This window comes from Heterocephalus glaber, unplaced genomic scaffold, assembly GCF_053883595.1.
Source record: "Heterocephalus glaber isolate CG9 unplaced genomic scaffold, H.glaber_assembly_v1.0 deba00001553, whole genome shotgun sequence".
Lineage (NCBI taxonomy): Eukaryota > Metazoa > Chordata > Mammalia > Rodentia > Bathyergidae > Heterocephalus > Heterocephalus glaber.
In genome coordinates, this window is record NW_028258344.1 from 16,059,887 (window position 1) to 16,074,520 (window position 14,634).

General features: G+C 36.9%; 1 protein-coding gene across 12 annotated transcripts in view; it reads right to left on the bottom strand.

Moving 5' to 3' along the window:
- Positions 1 to 14,634, bottom strand: part of Eya1 (EYA transcriptional coactivator and phosphatase 1) — a 431,890-nt gene that overhangs the window by 303,613 nt on the left and 113,643 nt on the right. The gene's annotated exons all lie outside the window — the stretch shown is intronic.

Consider the following 14,634-nt stretch of genomic DNA (forward strand, 5'->3'; position numbering starts at 1 on the left):
CTTTTCACTGACCTTCTAAACTATGGACATATGGTCTTTCTGTGATAATAAAAATTAGAAAGGAAAATTAAATGATTTCAAATTCTAGTTATTTGAAGGTTTTGAAGGTATGCAAAAAAAATAAACTAAAAGCAAAAATAACTAGGCAGTAAATCACAATGGGTGTTCCTTTATCGTGTTACTGCTTCTTTTTCAATTGTTCCAAAGCCTAACTCAATAGACTCAAAATAAGCCTAACAGTATGGAAGAAAGAGACAAAGACAAAGCTTTGGTTTCTCCTCCAAGATCTTTTTAATGACTATCAAATTCTTCTTCTCCAGTTTGTATAGCTGAGCACTTGGTTAGACATAATAGATTTTTTAAAAAAACAAAATCTTTGCCAGCTATAATTTTCATTTGTTTATATTATTACTGTATCAGTCAGTGCTTACTAGAGAAACAGACTTAATGCAAGATATACAAACATATAAGAATTTACAGGATTGCCTTACAATGGCTGCCCACAGAGTCGGGAATAGAAGAGTGCAAAAGGTTTGTCTGTGCACTGGAGATCTGAAGGATACAGTCAAAGGCCTGGAGCTCAGTGTAGTGTCCCCAGCAAGTCCGTATCAGGATGCTGAAAGGCCTGTGCTGGAGGCTGACAAGCATGCACTGGCAGCCAGGAATCAATGTCCAAAGTGAAGGTGAAGACTGGAGCTCCTCCGAAGAAACAGAACCAAGCCTTCCTTCTGGTTTCCCTTTTATACCATTCCGGAGATGATAATCCTCACTAGGGTCGGTCTTCCACACCCAGAACTATGCTGACCCAATAGCTAGGCATTGCTTATTCAAGTTGACCCAATCAGTTAGCAATCACAATTACTCATCCTATCTTGAAATAGAGTGTCTAATTATTATCCAATTGTTGTTTATATAATTAAGAGCAAATCTCAGATTCTTGAAATTCTTGAAGACGTTTTTTCATGGTCACTAGATAAGCTCTTTAAACAACTTAGAAGTCAGAGTATTTTGAAAATTGATTTCATAGTCTAAAGCTGTTCAATAGAATGGCTGCATCAAATTATTGTATTCTTTCCAAGTTAAGTCACCTGAAACTTTCATCTATAATTTCACGATGAGCGAAGTGATACAGGAAAGTTGATCTTACAACTTCGAATTTTAAAAAAAATCTCAATTTGTGGTTCTCACATCCTAACTCAACCCCCACTCCCTCACATCCTCTGTAATCATGTGATATTCTCCAAGTCTCAGAAATTACAACATTCTGTGCATGACCTGGAGTTCTCAAAGGGTAACCATCATATATAGAAAATTTGCAAAATTCAATTTTTCTGAGACAAACAAGACAGAAATCCAAAACTACTTTTCTTCTAAATCACTACATTCTTCTGGCCTAGGTAAGTTCTACTTAAGGGTTAACACATTCAAATATCTAGCTACATTAATTTGCTAATGACTAGCCACATAGATGTATTTATTTTTCAACTTATTCACTTAAGATTTGTCAATTACCTGAAAATTAAATTAACAAAATAATTCCATTTTCAATCATATCAAAAAAGAATAAAACAGCTAGGAATAAATTTAACAAAAGATATGTAAGACTTGGACAATGAAACTAAAAGAAATGTTGCAAGAAATTTTAAAAAGAGCTAAATAAATAGACATTCCATGCTCATAGACCAAAAGATTAATATTGTTAAGATAGTAGCAATACCCAAGTTGATCTACAGATTCAGTTCAATCCCTATCAAAATTTCAACTGACTTTTTTAAAAGAAATATCAAGCTGATCTTAAAATTCATATGGAAATGCAAGAGACCCAGGATAACCAAAACAGTCAAGAAAAATAAGATTATATTTGAGGGACTCACACTTCCTGATTTCAAAACTTACTACAAAATTACAGTAATTCAAACAAGTTTGTACTGCCCTAAAGATAGGCTCATAGATCAGTGAACTAGAATTGGAAGTCCAGAAATAATCTGTCATATCTATGATCAATTTACTTTCAACAAGAGAGCCATGAGCTTTCAACAGGGAAAGAATAGTCTTTTCAACAAATAATTATGGAACAACTACATATCCTCATGCAGAAGAATAAATTTAGAACCTTATCCATATCATAATCTAACAGCAATTCAAAATGACTCAAAGATTTAAATATGAGTAAAACCATAAAATATATAAAGAGAAATTACATCCTCATGACCTTGGATATGTTAGTGATTTCTTAGGTACAATATCAAAAGCATAAATAATAACAGAAAAAAATTTTGGCTTCATCAAAATTAAAAACTTTTGTGCTTTAAACTGAGCCAAAATGGGGCTGGGGATTTAGCTCAGTGGTTCCGGCGCCTGCCTCACAAGCGCAAGGTCCTGAGTTCGATCTCTGGTACCAAAAAAACAAAATAAACCAAACTAAACTGAGCCAAAATGAAACTAAAAATAAAACCTACAGAATGGAAGAAAATATTTGCAAGTCATTTATGTAATTGGTTGTATAAAGAACTCTTACGACTCAACAATAAAAGAACAAATAATTCAATTTTAAAAGTTGGATTAGGATATGAGTAGACATTTCTTCAAAGAAAATATAGAAATGGTCAACTAGCATATGCAAAAATGTTTGTGGTCATTAATCATTAGGGAAATGCAAATCAAAACCAAGATGAGCTATCACTTCACATGCAATAGGTTAAAAAAAAAAAAAAGGAAAAGAATAAGTTTTGGTGCAAAAGTAAGAAATCGAAACCCTCATATATTATTGATGGTGCAATGTTGTAAATACTTTGGGTTTCCCTCAAAAAGCCAAACATAGAGTTACCATATGACTCAGTGTTTATACTCCTAGGAACACACCCAATTAAAATAAAAACATATGATAGAAAAATATGTTGAATGTTTAAAATTTTCAAAAAATGTATTACAGTATAAAACACATTGCCATTAATCCTCCTCAAAATACTCCCCCTCACTTTGAACACACTTATCCCATCATTCTTAACACTTTCTGAAGCAGTTCTGAAAGTTCTTTCTCGTGAATATCTTTATTTGCACTGTGGTGGCTGCCCCAATATTCTGAATTGATTCAAAATGTTTACCTTTCATGGTCATTTTGACTTTGGGGAAGAGCTAGATGTCACATGGTGCCAGAACTGGTAAATAAGATGGAGGACACACTGTAAATTTTTATGAGTCTGTTGGATGACAGCAGCAGCATCGGTTGTTTTTTTGGTGGTTTTTTTTTTGGTACCAGGGATAGAACTCAGGACCTTGCGTTTGCAAGGCAGGCAGCAGCACCACTGAGCTAAATCCCCAGCCCCATTGGTAGCATTTTTAATCACACCTCATATAGACACTGATGAAAGAGAACTTCCAGAATTGCTTCAGAAAAGCAAAAGAATGATGAGATAAGTATATCTGAAAAGAGAGGGAATATTTTGAGGGAGATTATTGACAATGTGCTTTTAATTGTAATACATTTTTTAATTTAAATATTCACCCTATATTTTAATCACAGGAGACATATAAGGCTTTCATGGAAAGCTTGCGACTTCCTTAGTCACAGAAGAAACACAACATCCTTGCAACGAGGCACTTTATCATCAGACTGATGAAAACCCTGCACACAGGTATGTTGCTATTTTCATTCATCCATTCAACAAATATTTACTGAGCATCTGCCATGAATGAGGTTCTATAGGGATAGAAGAAAATGGTTATTTTTGCATAACATTCCTTGCGGGTATTAGGAAGAATGCAAAATGACAGGATCCTCTGATTACAACCTTTCAGTGATCCCCCACCTTTCTGAGAACAAATGCCAAAATTCTACAAGGTCCTAGGAGGTGCTACATAACGTAGGCCTACCCCCCTCCCATTATCTCCCATTTAACTTCTCTAACTTCTCTCCTACCTTTCGGCCACCCCCTCCCACAGTAGCCCTAGCTCTTTGGTCTTCCTCCATCACACCCAGCACACACCTTCATTTGCCTTTGTGCCAGCTGTTTCATCCACCTTGAAAATTTTGCCTGGATTTCCTCATGGCTCCCCTTCCTTACTTTCTCAGGATTTAGCTTAAATTACTTCTCAGTGAGGCCTTCCTATCCTGACAATCTTATTTGAAACTATAACTGAATCGTTTCCAACATTTTCTATTCCCCATCCTGCTCTCATTTTCTTTTTCTTTCCATGTTCCATTTTTACCTGTTGTCATTTCCTTACTTACTATGCATAGTGTTTTTGTCTCACCCCAGACTATAAACCCCATGTAAGTGAGGACTTATTTTTTGTTTGTGCTCCCTACTCTCTCTCTCCGATACTGTGTTGTTGGATAAACAGAAACAATACCAGTATATTGAGAACACTTTCCTTAGGAAGATAGTCCATTTGAACCAGTTCTTTGGGAACATTATTTGAGGGCACCCAAAATCACAGGTCTAACCCCATAGCACTGGCAGTTACAGCCAACCTTTGAGACATGAAGATGAAGACACCACATCATTCGACAGCGGATAGCATTTCCTGAGATACCTGAGCACCATTCAACTGTACTTTCCACCCTACTCTGCCCATTAATAACTGTCAGTGAGCTACATGAGTGGATGAAAGTTATTTCTGTATAAAGTGTTTGTTATATAATTGTCTGTATTTTCCACAAATGGTCCACAAGACATTGGAAGAGGAAGATGTTTACTCTAGTTTCTAAATCTCTGATCTTCATAATCCCCAATATCTCATGCAGTCACTTAAATTTTTTCATTTTCTCACTTGTTCTAAATTCTTTCACCCTTCCCCTCCCCCCAAAAAAAGAAAAAAGGAGAAAAAAGAAAAGCGCTTTACTCCTAAGAAAGATGCTTTACTCCTAAGAGTATATTCATAATATATTGTGTAAGTTTCCTTGATTTTGTTTGCAGTTTCTTTCTAATCATGCACATTCAAAGGCTCAGGAAACTCAAGGTCATTTGATGATAACAGTCCTAATCACCTGTAGAGGGTTCATTAGGAAAATGTTCACTTGGAAATGTGTGAAAATTGCAAATGGAAATTGGATGTATATGACTTGAGATTATCAGGGTACAAAGTGGGGCTGAGTGGGGCACTTTTGTTTGCCTTTATACAACAGTATAAAAGCACTAACTTGGCTGAAAAAAGATGCTTTCTATTCTCGTCACCAGTTAAGTCACTTGGACACATGCATTGTCTTGAACCATTTCAACTAAATTCCATGGATTTGTCTGTAAAATTGGGAGATTAAGATTAGCCTCTGAACAATTTATTTACCTTCTAAAGTGGAAAAAAAAAAAAAAGCAAGCATCTCCAGCCAAAAAGAAAAGATCTCATGAATGCTTTTCTTGTTTTTAAAACCTGAGTTTAATTTCTCAGAACTGTGAGTACAAAATAATAATTTCTCAGGCTGTGGAACCCATGTTAATGGATTTAGCATCAAGGAATTGTAACACTATATCTGGTTCACCAAAAATTCAGTACAAGCAACAGGCTAAGCTTCTTAAATAAATATTTAAGCAAAATATCAAGCTGTTTAGAATATCCTAGAACAAATATAGTTATTTATATCTATCCATTACAAGATAAAATGTGTCATTTTTATGTGTATATTAACTTAAAGGGTCTAATAAAATTTTTTGAGATAAAAGCATTTTTCAATGATCAAGAAAATAAGAATTTTTTTTCTGAAAAATGAACTTTTGAAAGTAAATGTCATTCTATTACTAAAACTAGTTTAAAAAAATAGTAATTTTTATTAAGAGTATAACAAGACATTAAGTACATATTTTAATTGAAAGGATTATAAATAAGGAAATTATATACAAATACATAAAGAAAATGCATGGATTTTACTCCATTGTTCTAGAAAAGCAAAAAAAAAAATTTCACAAAACTTAGGGAAATTTACAGAATAAATACAGTAAAAATAAAGTTGAACATTAAAAATTATTAAATTTAAAATTTTATAAGCAAACAAATTATCACCAGCACAAAATATTTGTATAAGCATGAGTAATATTTTTATTAAAAAATATAGGAAGAACATGCCACCCACAGCTGCCATAAATTGAAAGATAAAAGCCACTGAGTGACCAGAAAAAGCATTTATTGTACCATCTCCCATATTAAGATGGGAATAACTTTTAAGCTGTTACACTGAGTACAAAAACCTATTTCTTGATGTATGTTCTTGCTTACGATCAACCCATTTAATTAAAAAATTATTTTCTGAGTGCCCACTATGGGCTGGGACTATGCAAAATGCTGGATATAAGTATGGAGTAAAAATGATCCTGCGTGTGCTTTGTGCTCCTGTGTTTGCTATATTTATTTGAGCCAATTTGCTTTATGTGATAAAACTTAATAGACAGCTAAAAAGCAAGTTGATCAATAAGAATCTTCTGTTATATCTTGTCCACTCCCACTTTTTCTGTAGTCCAGATATCCAGGCATACAAACAAGTGGCAGCATCAATAATTGCTACATGGCAAACTGAAGCCAGGGAATCCATAGTAGAAATTTATTTTCTCATAAAAGGAGAAGAAGGAAGTGGAAGAGGAGGGAAGAAAAAAAATTTATTGGACAGTTTAGTCACATGCCTACCTGTTACAGCTTGTATCTAGATGTCCTCCAAAGCTTCATATGGTCATAGGTGGGATTTTATAAAGGTGGCTGGATCTAGGTGTGTGATGCTGGGATTGAGGGTGTGTGATTACTGAATTAGTCCACTGATTGGTTTAACATAGTTCTAGGTGTGGATAATGGGAAGGCCCACCCTGGGTGTTGGTGGCACCACCCAAATGGCAGGTAACCTGGAAGGGATAAAAGGGAGAGGCAGGCTGCTGCTGCTTATTCACTATTTCACTTTTTTGCTGCCCTCCTGCCTTCTGCCTGCTACACCATAAACTGTTTCTCCTGTGTCCCTCTGCCATGCCACCCTGCCTTAGAGGCAGCCAATTATGGACTGAAGCCTCTACAAACTGTTAGCCATTTAACTTTGGGTCTTAGGTATTTTGTCTCAGCAACAAGAAAAGTAACTAAGACAATACCTGAAAGCTGGTTAAACCAAAGTTGCTTTCATATCTATAGTTTGTTTTTGTTTAGAAATAAAGAAGATAATATTTTATTTATTAAGATATAAAAAAGCCCTATCTATAAAAGAAAATTACAATAAATCAATCTTCATTGAAATTTGAAAATTCTATTTATCAAAGACACCATTAACAAAATAAAAAGCAAGCTACAGACTAGGAAAATATATTCACAAAATATATACCTAAGAAATGACTTCCAGGGCCAGGGATTTAACTCAGTGGTGCTGATGCCTGCCTTGCAAGCACAAGGTCCTGAGTTCAAACCCTGATACTAAAAAAAAAAAAAAAAAAAAAAAGAAAAAAGAAAGGACTTCTATCCAGAACATACAAGATACTCTACAAATCAAAGCCAAAAAATTGACTTTCCAAAATTTTTTAAATGTACTAAAGATATGAATCAGAACTTTGCAAAAAGGCTAACCAAATGAACAAGAAACACATGAAAAAGTGTTCAACATCGTTATTTATCAGGAAAATTTAAATTAAACCACAATTGGTTACTACTGTTCATCTACCAAGATGGCTAAATTTAAAAGACTAATATTAAGTGCCATGGAGGAAATGGAAGTAAATAGAGTACTTACACATTGCTGATTTAAAATGGTTCAACTACACTGGAAAGTTGTTTGTTAGCATCTTCTAAAAATAGACATATGCCTACCCTGTATCCCAGAAATTTCATTTCCAGTTATATACCCATGAAAAATGGATTAAGTTACTAATGTACACAGAGGAATGTGCTGTTAGGAGGTGGGGCATGGTGGAGGGAGGTCACTGGGGGAGTGCCTTTGGGGAGTACCTTTCTCCCTGGCATTGTTCCCCTGCTGTGCTTCCTTACAGCCATGAGCTAAACAGCTTTGCTTTATCACACTCTTCCTCCATGATGTTTCTGCACTGGAACTAGCTGATCATGGACTGAAAACTCTGAAGCTCTGAGCCAAATTTAAAACTTTCCTCCTTTAAATTGTGGGTGTTGGATATTTTGTACCAGCAACAGAAAGTTAGCTAATAGACTGTCTCAAAGTCTTTGTCCTGGCTATTCTTCCTGCTTGGAATGTTCTTCCCTCAAAGACCTGTAAAGCTCACTCTTACCTTCTTCAAGAGTGTTTAAATGTCATCTTCTCATGCAGGCTCTACCTTGATCTCATCCTGTTTAAAGCTAAGAAGCCCTTGAGTGAGTGTGTTTGATTAAAACCAACCACATCCAGATTTATCACAGACCACACCAGAGAGGTAAAAAGAAATGGAGCTTCCGTGAATTATCAAGCAACAGAAAAAATATTTAAAGTTGTTTAAAAAGTTTAACAATTTTAATATGCAAAAACTTTCACATTCTTCCCGTTTTAGTGTTTAGCAAATATTTGAAATATATAAAAATATTTTTAAATGTGGCCTTTAGGGAAGCTGTGGAAAACCAGCAGGATGTGGTGAGAGTGATGATATACCCAATAATGTCAATAGTGTGTGTGTGTGTGTGTGTGTATGGGTGTGTGTCTATGTCTGTGTGTGTGTGTGTGTGTGTGAGACCCTGAGTATAAAACCATCCAAAAGGAGAGGGAAGAATTCAAAGCAGTGATGCATTGTGAAAAATGGTCTCAAATGGAAAATTAACAAAGGCTTTTTCTTAATTATGTCCTTATACTGGCCTCCAAGATGACTTGTTTTTCTGTCAGGCTGAGGAAATGAGTTTGGCTAACTATGGTGTTGTGATTTGCTTCTCAAATGTCCCACAAAAGTCTCATGTCAGCATGGGAGTGCTATACTTATAGTGGATTCATCTATTGATTAGTTCAGTAGCTGAATGTGCTAGGTGGGGCCTAGTTGGAAGTAGGTCACTGGGGACACAACCTGAAAGGGTATATTTTTGTCTCCAACTCCTCCCTTCTTTCTCTGCTTCCTGGATGCCATGGGATGTGCAGCTTTCCGCCATCATGCCCGTCCGCTATATGTTTCTGCCTTGGAACCAGTCAGTATTGGACTGAAACCACTGGAAGCTGAATCTGCTGTGAGCCAAATAAACCTCTCCTCCTTTTAGTTGCAGATACCAGACACTTTGTTCCAGCAAGGATAAAGTGGCCAATGCCTAAAGGTATGTACTAGACTTGGGGTTGGTAAATCAGAACTCCCAATCCAGGAATGGAGGGTGAAATCCTGTGCAGGTCATCCATTTTCTGTGGGCTGGGGAGTGAGGCCATGAATGGAGTATACAGTGGACCCTCAAGTTACAACTAGCCTGACATACAAACAAATTGGGCTATGATCAGAATTTTAGTTTTAACTTATGAACAAAGTCTTGAGTTACAACCCAAATGCCACCTGCTTGTGCTTCAGGATGGTCTCAGTTGATCTCTTTAACCCTTAAAGAGTTCTGGAAGGAACATTATAACATCTTTTCCTGTGTGAGGTGAATTGAGAAATCCTGGGCCAATGTCTCCCTAAGGACGCTGAGATCTGCCTGTGTATAGGAAAGAGACTTTGAAAGCTGCGTAGAGGAGCCTGAGCCTTCACTTGACCAACTTGAGTTACAATCAGCCCTTGTGAATGAATTGAGTTTATAAGTCAAGGGTCCATTGTACTGACTTTGCTACCCTAACCTAGGCTCTACACTTTCATTTTGCAATAGGTCTTGTAAATCATGTAGTGGCTCTGTTAAAGGAATTGGGCCATGCTGGGAAATGCTCTCCAAGAGAAACAACCAGTTATTGTACCTTGCACCGCCTACCACTGAGAAGGAGGGATGGCACTTGCTGGGCTTCTATGGGCCTGAGATGCAACATATTCAACAAATTCATCTGCTGTCACTCATTTCTTGGGTAACACGAAACATTACCAATATCCTAACAAACAGAGAGCGGTGCAAGCAGCCCTACCAATTGGGTCATATGGTCAAGCAGGCCTATGCTGCTGGTGCTATTTGTAGTGGAAAATATGTTCTGTAAAGTATTTAGCCAGTTTCAACAGGAAAATCACAGCTTAGCTGCTAGGATTCTGGAAGAAGGCCAAGGCGCCTGCAGCTGGCAATCACGATATACCATTCAAAAGTCAGCTTCCAGGGTGCTACTGGGCCAGGCAGAGACAAAGCATGGTTCCTTCCCTCCTGGTACCCCAGGGCTTTTCCCAGGTAGCCCCGCAATACTTTAGTTTTCCTATCTACAAGAAAGGACCTTAAAGAACCACACACTTTGCTGTCCAGTAACAAATACTGACTCTCCATTGCCATCTTACGATACACTCCTGGGAAAGCCCTAGGATCTATGATGCCTCCCATGCCTGATGACCATCCTGCCACCCACCATCTATCACCTCCCTCTCATTCAGGATTTTGTGCCAGACTAGCCTGTCCCAGAAGAAGTAGAGGGTACAAAACAGTTGCTGGGCTGGGAGCCATGCCTGTGAAATTCTTCACAGGCCACATGTAAGCCATATGCGAAGCTCTGCCCCTTTCAGCAGCTTTTACCTGTGTTTGCCAACCTCTCCAAACAGCTTCATGATCATTCATAAGAGATTGGATTTCAAGGAGGAAAATTTAAGGATGATCTGACTTACTGATGCACATATCAATTATTTGTTGGTATATATTAAATTTTGCAATTATTTTCTGAATAAAAATAGAAAAATACTTTCAAACTAAGCAATGCTATATAAAGTGTCACGATGTTTTCCTCCAACCACAGATTCATGTTCATTTTTTAAATAATTAAAAATTTCATATTGAAGACAACTTGTGATTTTTCATGTATGTATAATTAAAATAGTTTGTTTACCAAATTTGAAATATTTGGCTTTGGACTGGCAAAAAATAAATCTATGTAAATAAAAATAAAGCTTCTAAGAGTTGGAATATGACGTAAAACTTACAAAGAGCTTGGCAGTGGAGAAAATTCTTAGGGTAAGAATTTCAAACTCCATACACACTTTTATCATTTCTCTAACTCATGTAAGAATTCTTCATCAAGAAGAGAACAGGCTTTACAAGTATAAATAAACTGAACCAATTCAAAAGAATTTACTAGTTTGGGAAATGTCACCCCAAATGCTTAATTATCTCTGGATAAGGATTATGGGTTTTGGTTTTCTTTGGATTGTATTTTTGAGTGCATTGAGTTTCACAGGAAAATCTGCAGAGTTATTTTCTTAATCTAATTTGTTTCTAACTCTGCAGAAGAGTTAATGAGTAAGATAGGGACTGATATAGTTGTAAACAATTTCAGAGCCATAATGGAGGCTTTTCACTGAGGTCCAAGTCAATCTAAGGATTCTGTGGATGGGGCGATGGCTTTTATGTGTCTCTTGAAAAATTATAGAAAAGTCTTTCTGTAATGTACCTTATTGTGAGAGGAATCCATAGCTTTTGCCAATTTTATGGACATGTGATGCCTCTCTCTCCTCTCCCTTCCCCTCCAGAGAAAGGATCTCAGAAATACAGTTTAATTACTACTAATAGCTTTAGGGGAACCTTGGTGCTGCGTATCAGGTTGTATTGTTTAAGGGGTGGGTGAAATCACCACCACAAGTGCATAACACCTGCTGTGGTTAAGATTAGTACTGGCATAGCACCGTCAGGCAGGGTACTGCGGCACCAGGCCTGAACTGGAGAAACTCCCGCTGTAATGGCAGAGGTGGAATCAGAGATCTAATGTGGAAGAGCATTGTGATTTTCCTCCTTGTGGGACAACTGCTGCAGTTTCCCTTGGGCAGGTGCCTCTCATCCCCACAGCCACCCTGGAAGGCACACAAAAGAGGTATAATCAACCCCATTAAAAAGAGAAGCAGGTGGAGATTTAGAGGATGCATTCCTTTTCCCTCAGGTTCCTAGGTCTGAAGATCAGGAAGTGCCTTATTGGCAAGAACAGCATTGGGGGAAAAAAACAAAAAAAAACACAACACAACACAAAACAAAAAAACACTGGGGCTGTTTCCCTAATGCTCCTTGGTGCCTCCTCTCTGAAGGAGGGACATTCCTATTAATGCTAAGTGTGTGGGAAAAAGATGACCATGCATGGTGCTTTTCTCTGTCTAGACCTGCTTGGTTTTATCCTCCTGGGTGTAAAGAGCCAGGCAGGTCCAGGATCTAAGAGCCCAGAACTACAGTTCAGTTGAATCTCAGAAGCAGATCAGGAGATGCAACAGGCTTTCCCTTTCTGCCCCACAAAAGAGGAGAAGATGGGGTTCTGGGAACACCATCTGTCCTGCCAACCCAGACTCATCCTCCAAGGAACTGTCTTAAGGTCACCGAGGGAAAATGAGCAAGAGGATGAATATTGGAGACCTCCAGCCATGCCTCACACTTTCTAATTCAGCCACATTGGCAACAAAGGTGCTGTTTTGATTTCATCAGTGTGACTCCTTTGTCATTTCTCAAGTGGCTTCAAATTGATGAGTGAACAGAGTATGACTCCTACTCTCCTATAAATGCTCAGCAAGAGTTTCATAGACTTACATAATTTCATCAAGATCACACACCTAGTAAGCAGGTTGTCAATGGTAACCACATTTTCCCAATCCCCTCCCTGCCAAAATGAAATGAGTACCAGGAAACAATCCTAGAAATCCAAGTGTATTTTTCAGACAGTTGGATAAAGTGTTTGAAGTGAGGACTAACCCAGAAAATCAGTCCAAGTGTAGTTCATGTATTATTTTAAAAGTAGCTCTAATCTGACTTTCTACAAGCTTAATTTAATTACTGTGTGTTATTTAACATTCTTTAGCCTGATTTTCATCTTCCAATTGAGAAAGATTCAAGTCCATGATATCCAAAAGCCCTCCTAGAGTGAATATTCTCTAGATATTTACACCTGAGCCTACACGTGAAACTTTTCCTATATTATATTATCTAACATACAATTACTACCTAATTCTCCACTATTGTATTTTCTGCTTATAATTTCAATATTTTACCATAGGGTTATACTTTAAGGTAGTTTCTTGCCAGAAAACATCATCTTACCTCTCAGAGAATATAATCTCAAGTGATTTATATTCAAAACATATGAAGAATTTATACAAACAGTTAAAAAACAATCCAATTTTTTAATGAGCAAAAGAGGTGAAGTGTCACTTCACAAGAGGCTAACAAGATAACCAAGAAGAGCAAGAAGACATCGGTTCATCAAAGAAACACAAACTAAAGGCATTCTACATTACAAAAAGAATGACCAAAATTTAAAAACTAACAATTCCCCAAGTTGGTGAAGACGTGGAACAAGTGGTAAGCTCAAACAATGTTGGTGGCAACGTATACTGGTTCAGCAAAACAGTTTAGCAGTGTCATCTAAATTTAAACAGACCAGCAATTTCATTCCTGGAAAAAAATGAGTGTATACAAAGGGTGACTGAAACATTCATATGGTGAATATTTAAATTTTTTACAGGATAAGTATATTCAAATTGAGGAGGAATATTTTGAATGGTTAGGGGAATGAATGGCAATGTGTCTTTTGATGTAATAACTTTTGTATTTAAGCTTATTCACTGCATTTATTGGTCACCATGGTTGATCAAATGTTTTTGGAAATTTCTGTCACATAAAAATATTACAGTGTGTCCTCATCCGCCTTATTAACTGGATCTGACACTGTACAACTTCTGACTCTTTCCCAAAGTCAATATGACCATGAAAGGTAAGCATTTTGAATTGATTCAGGACCTGGAGTCACAGACAGGACAGCATAACTAACAACATTCATGAAAAAGAACTTCCAGAACTGCTTCAGGAAGTAGCAAGAATGATGGGATAAGTGTATTCAAAGTGAAGGGGAGTGTTTTGAGGGGGGGATTAATAACAATGTGTCCTTTACTGTAATAAATTTTTAAAATTTAGATATTCACTGTATTTTTCTGTCATATCCTGTGGGTCCAACAAAAGACACACACAAAAACTCCTACAGCAGTTTTATTTATAATAGCTAAGAAAGTGAGGGGGAACAACCCAAATGAACATCAATGATATAAAGGGTGAGTCATGGTGTATTAAATAGAATACTGAACAAAATAATAAAGAATGGACAACTGCTACATGGAACAGGGGTGAATCTCATACTATATTGAGTGAAATCCAAGAGAGTAGATACATCTGAACTTCAGAGAACTCATGCAGAAGCACAATTAATGAATTGTGATAGAAATCAGTGCAGTTATGGGAATGAACTGCGAAGGAGGACAAGGCACCTTCTGGGTTGTGAGAAAGCTCTAGCTCTTGGTCTGGGTAGTAGTTTTAAACAAGTCTTTACAGATGTAAATACAAACTAGACATTTGAGATTAGGTGATTTTTACATTCTTTACCATGTGTATGTTGCACCTCAATTAAGCAATAATAAAACAATAGTAAAAGCCCAGGTTCACAAAACAACACTCACGAAAATTAACTAAAGAATATTCACAACCCATGGATTTCTTGGGGCAGTCTAAAGTTTACTCTTGAATGAAAGCAGATCTGCACACCTCCTCAACTATACTGCCCACCTTCGGGCCCCAAATTTATGAAACTAAGCTTTAGAATTATCTCCTCTCTTAGTTGAGGGCTTTCTA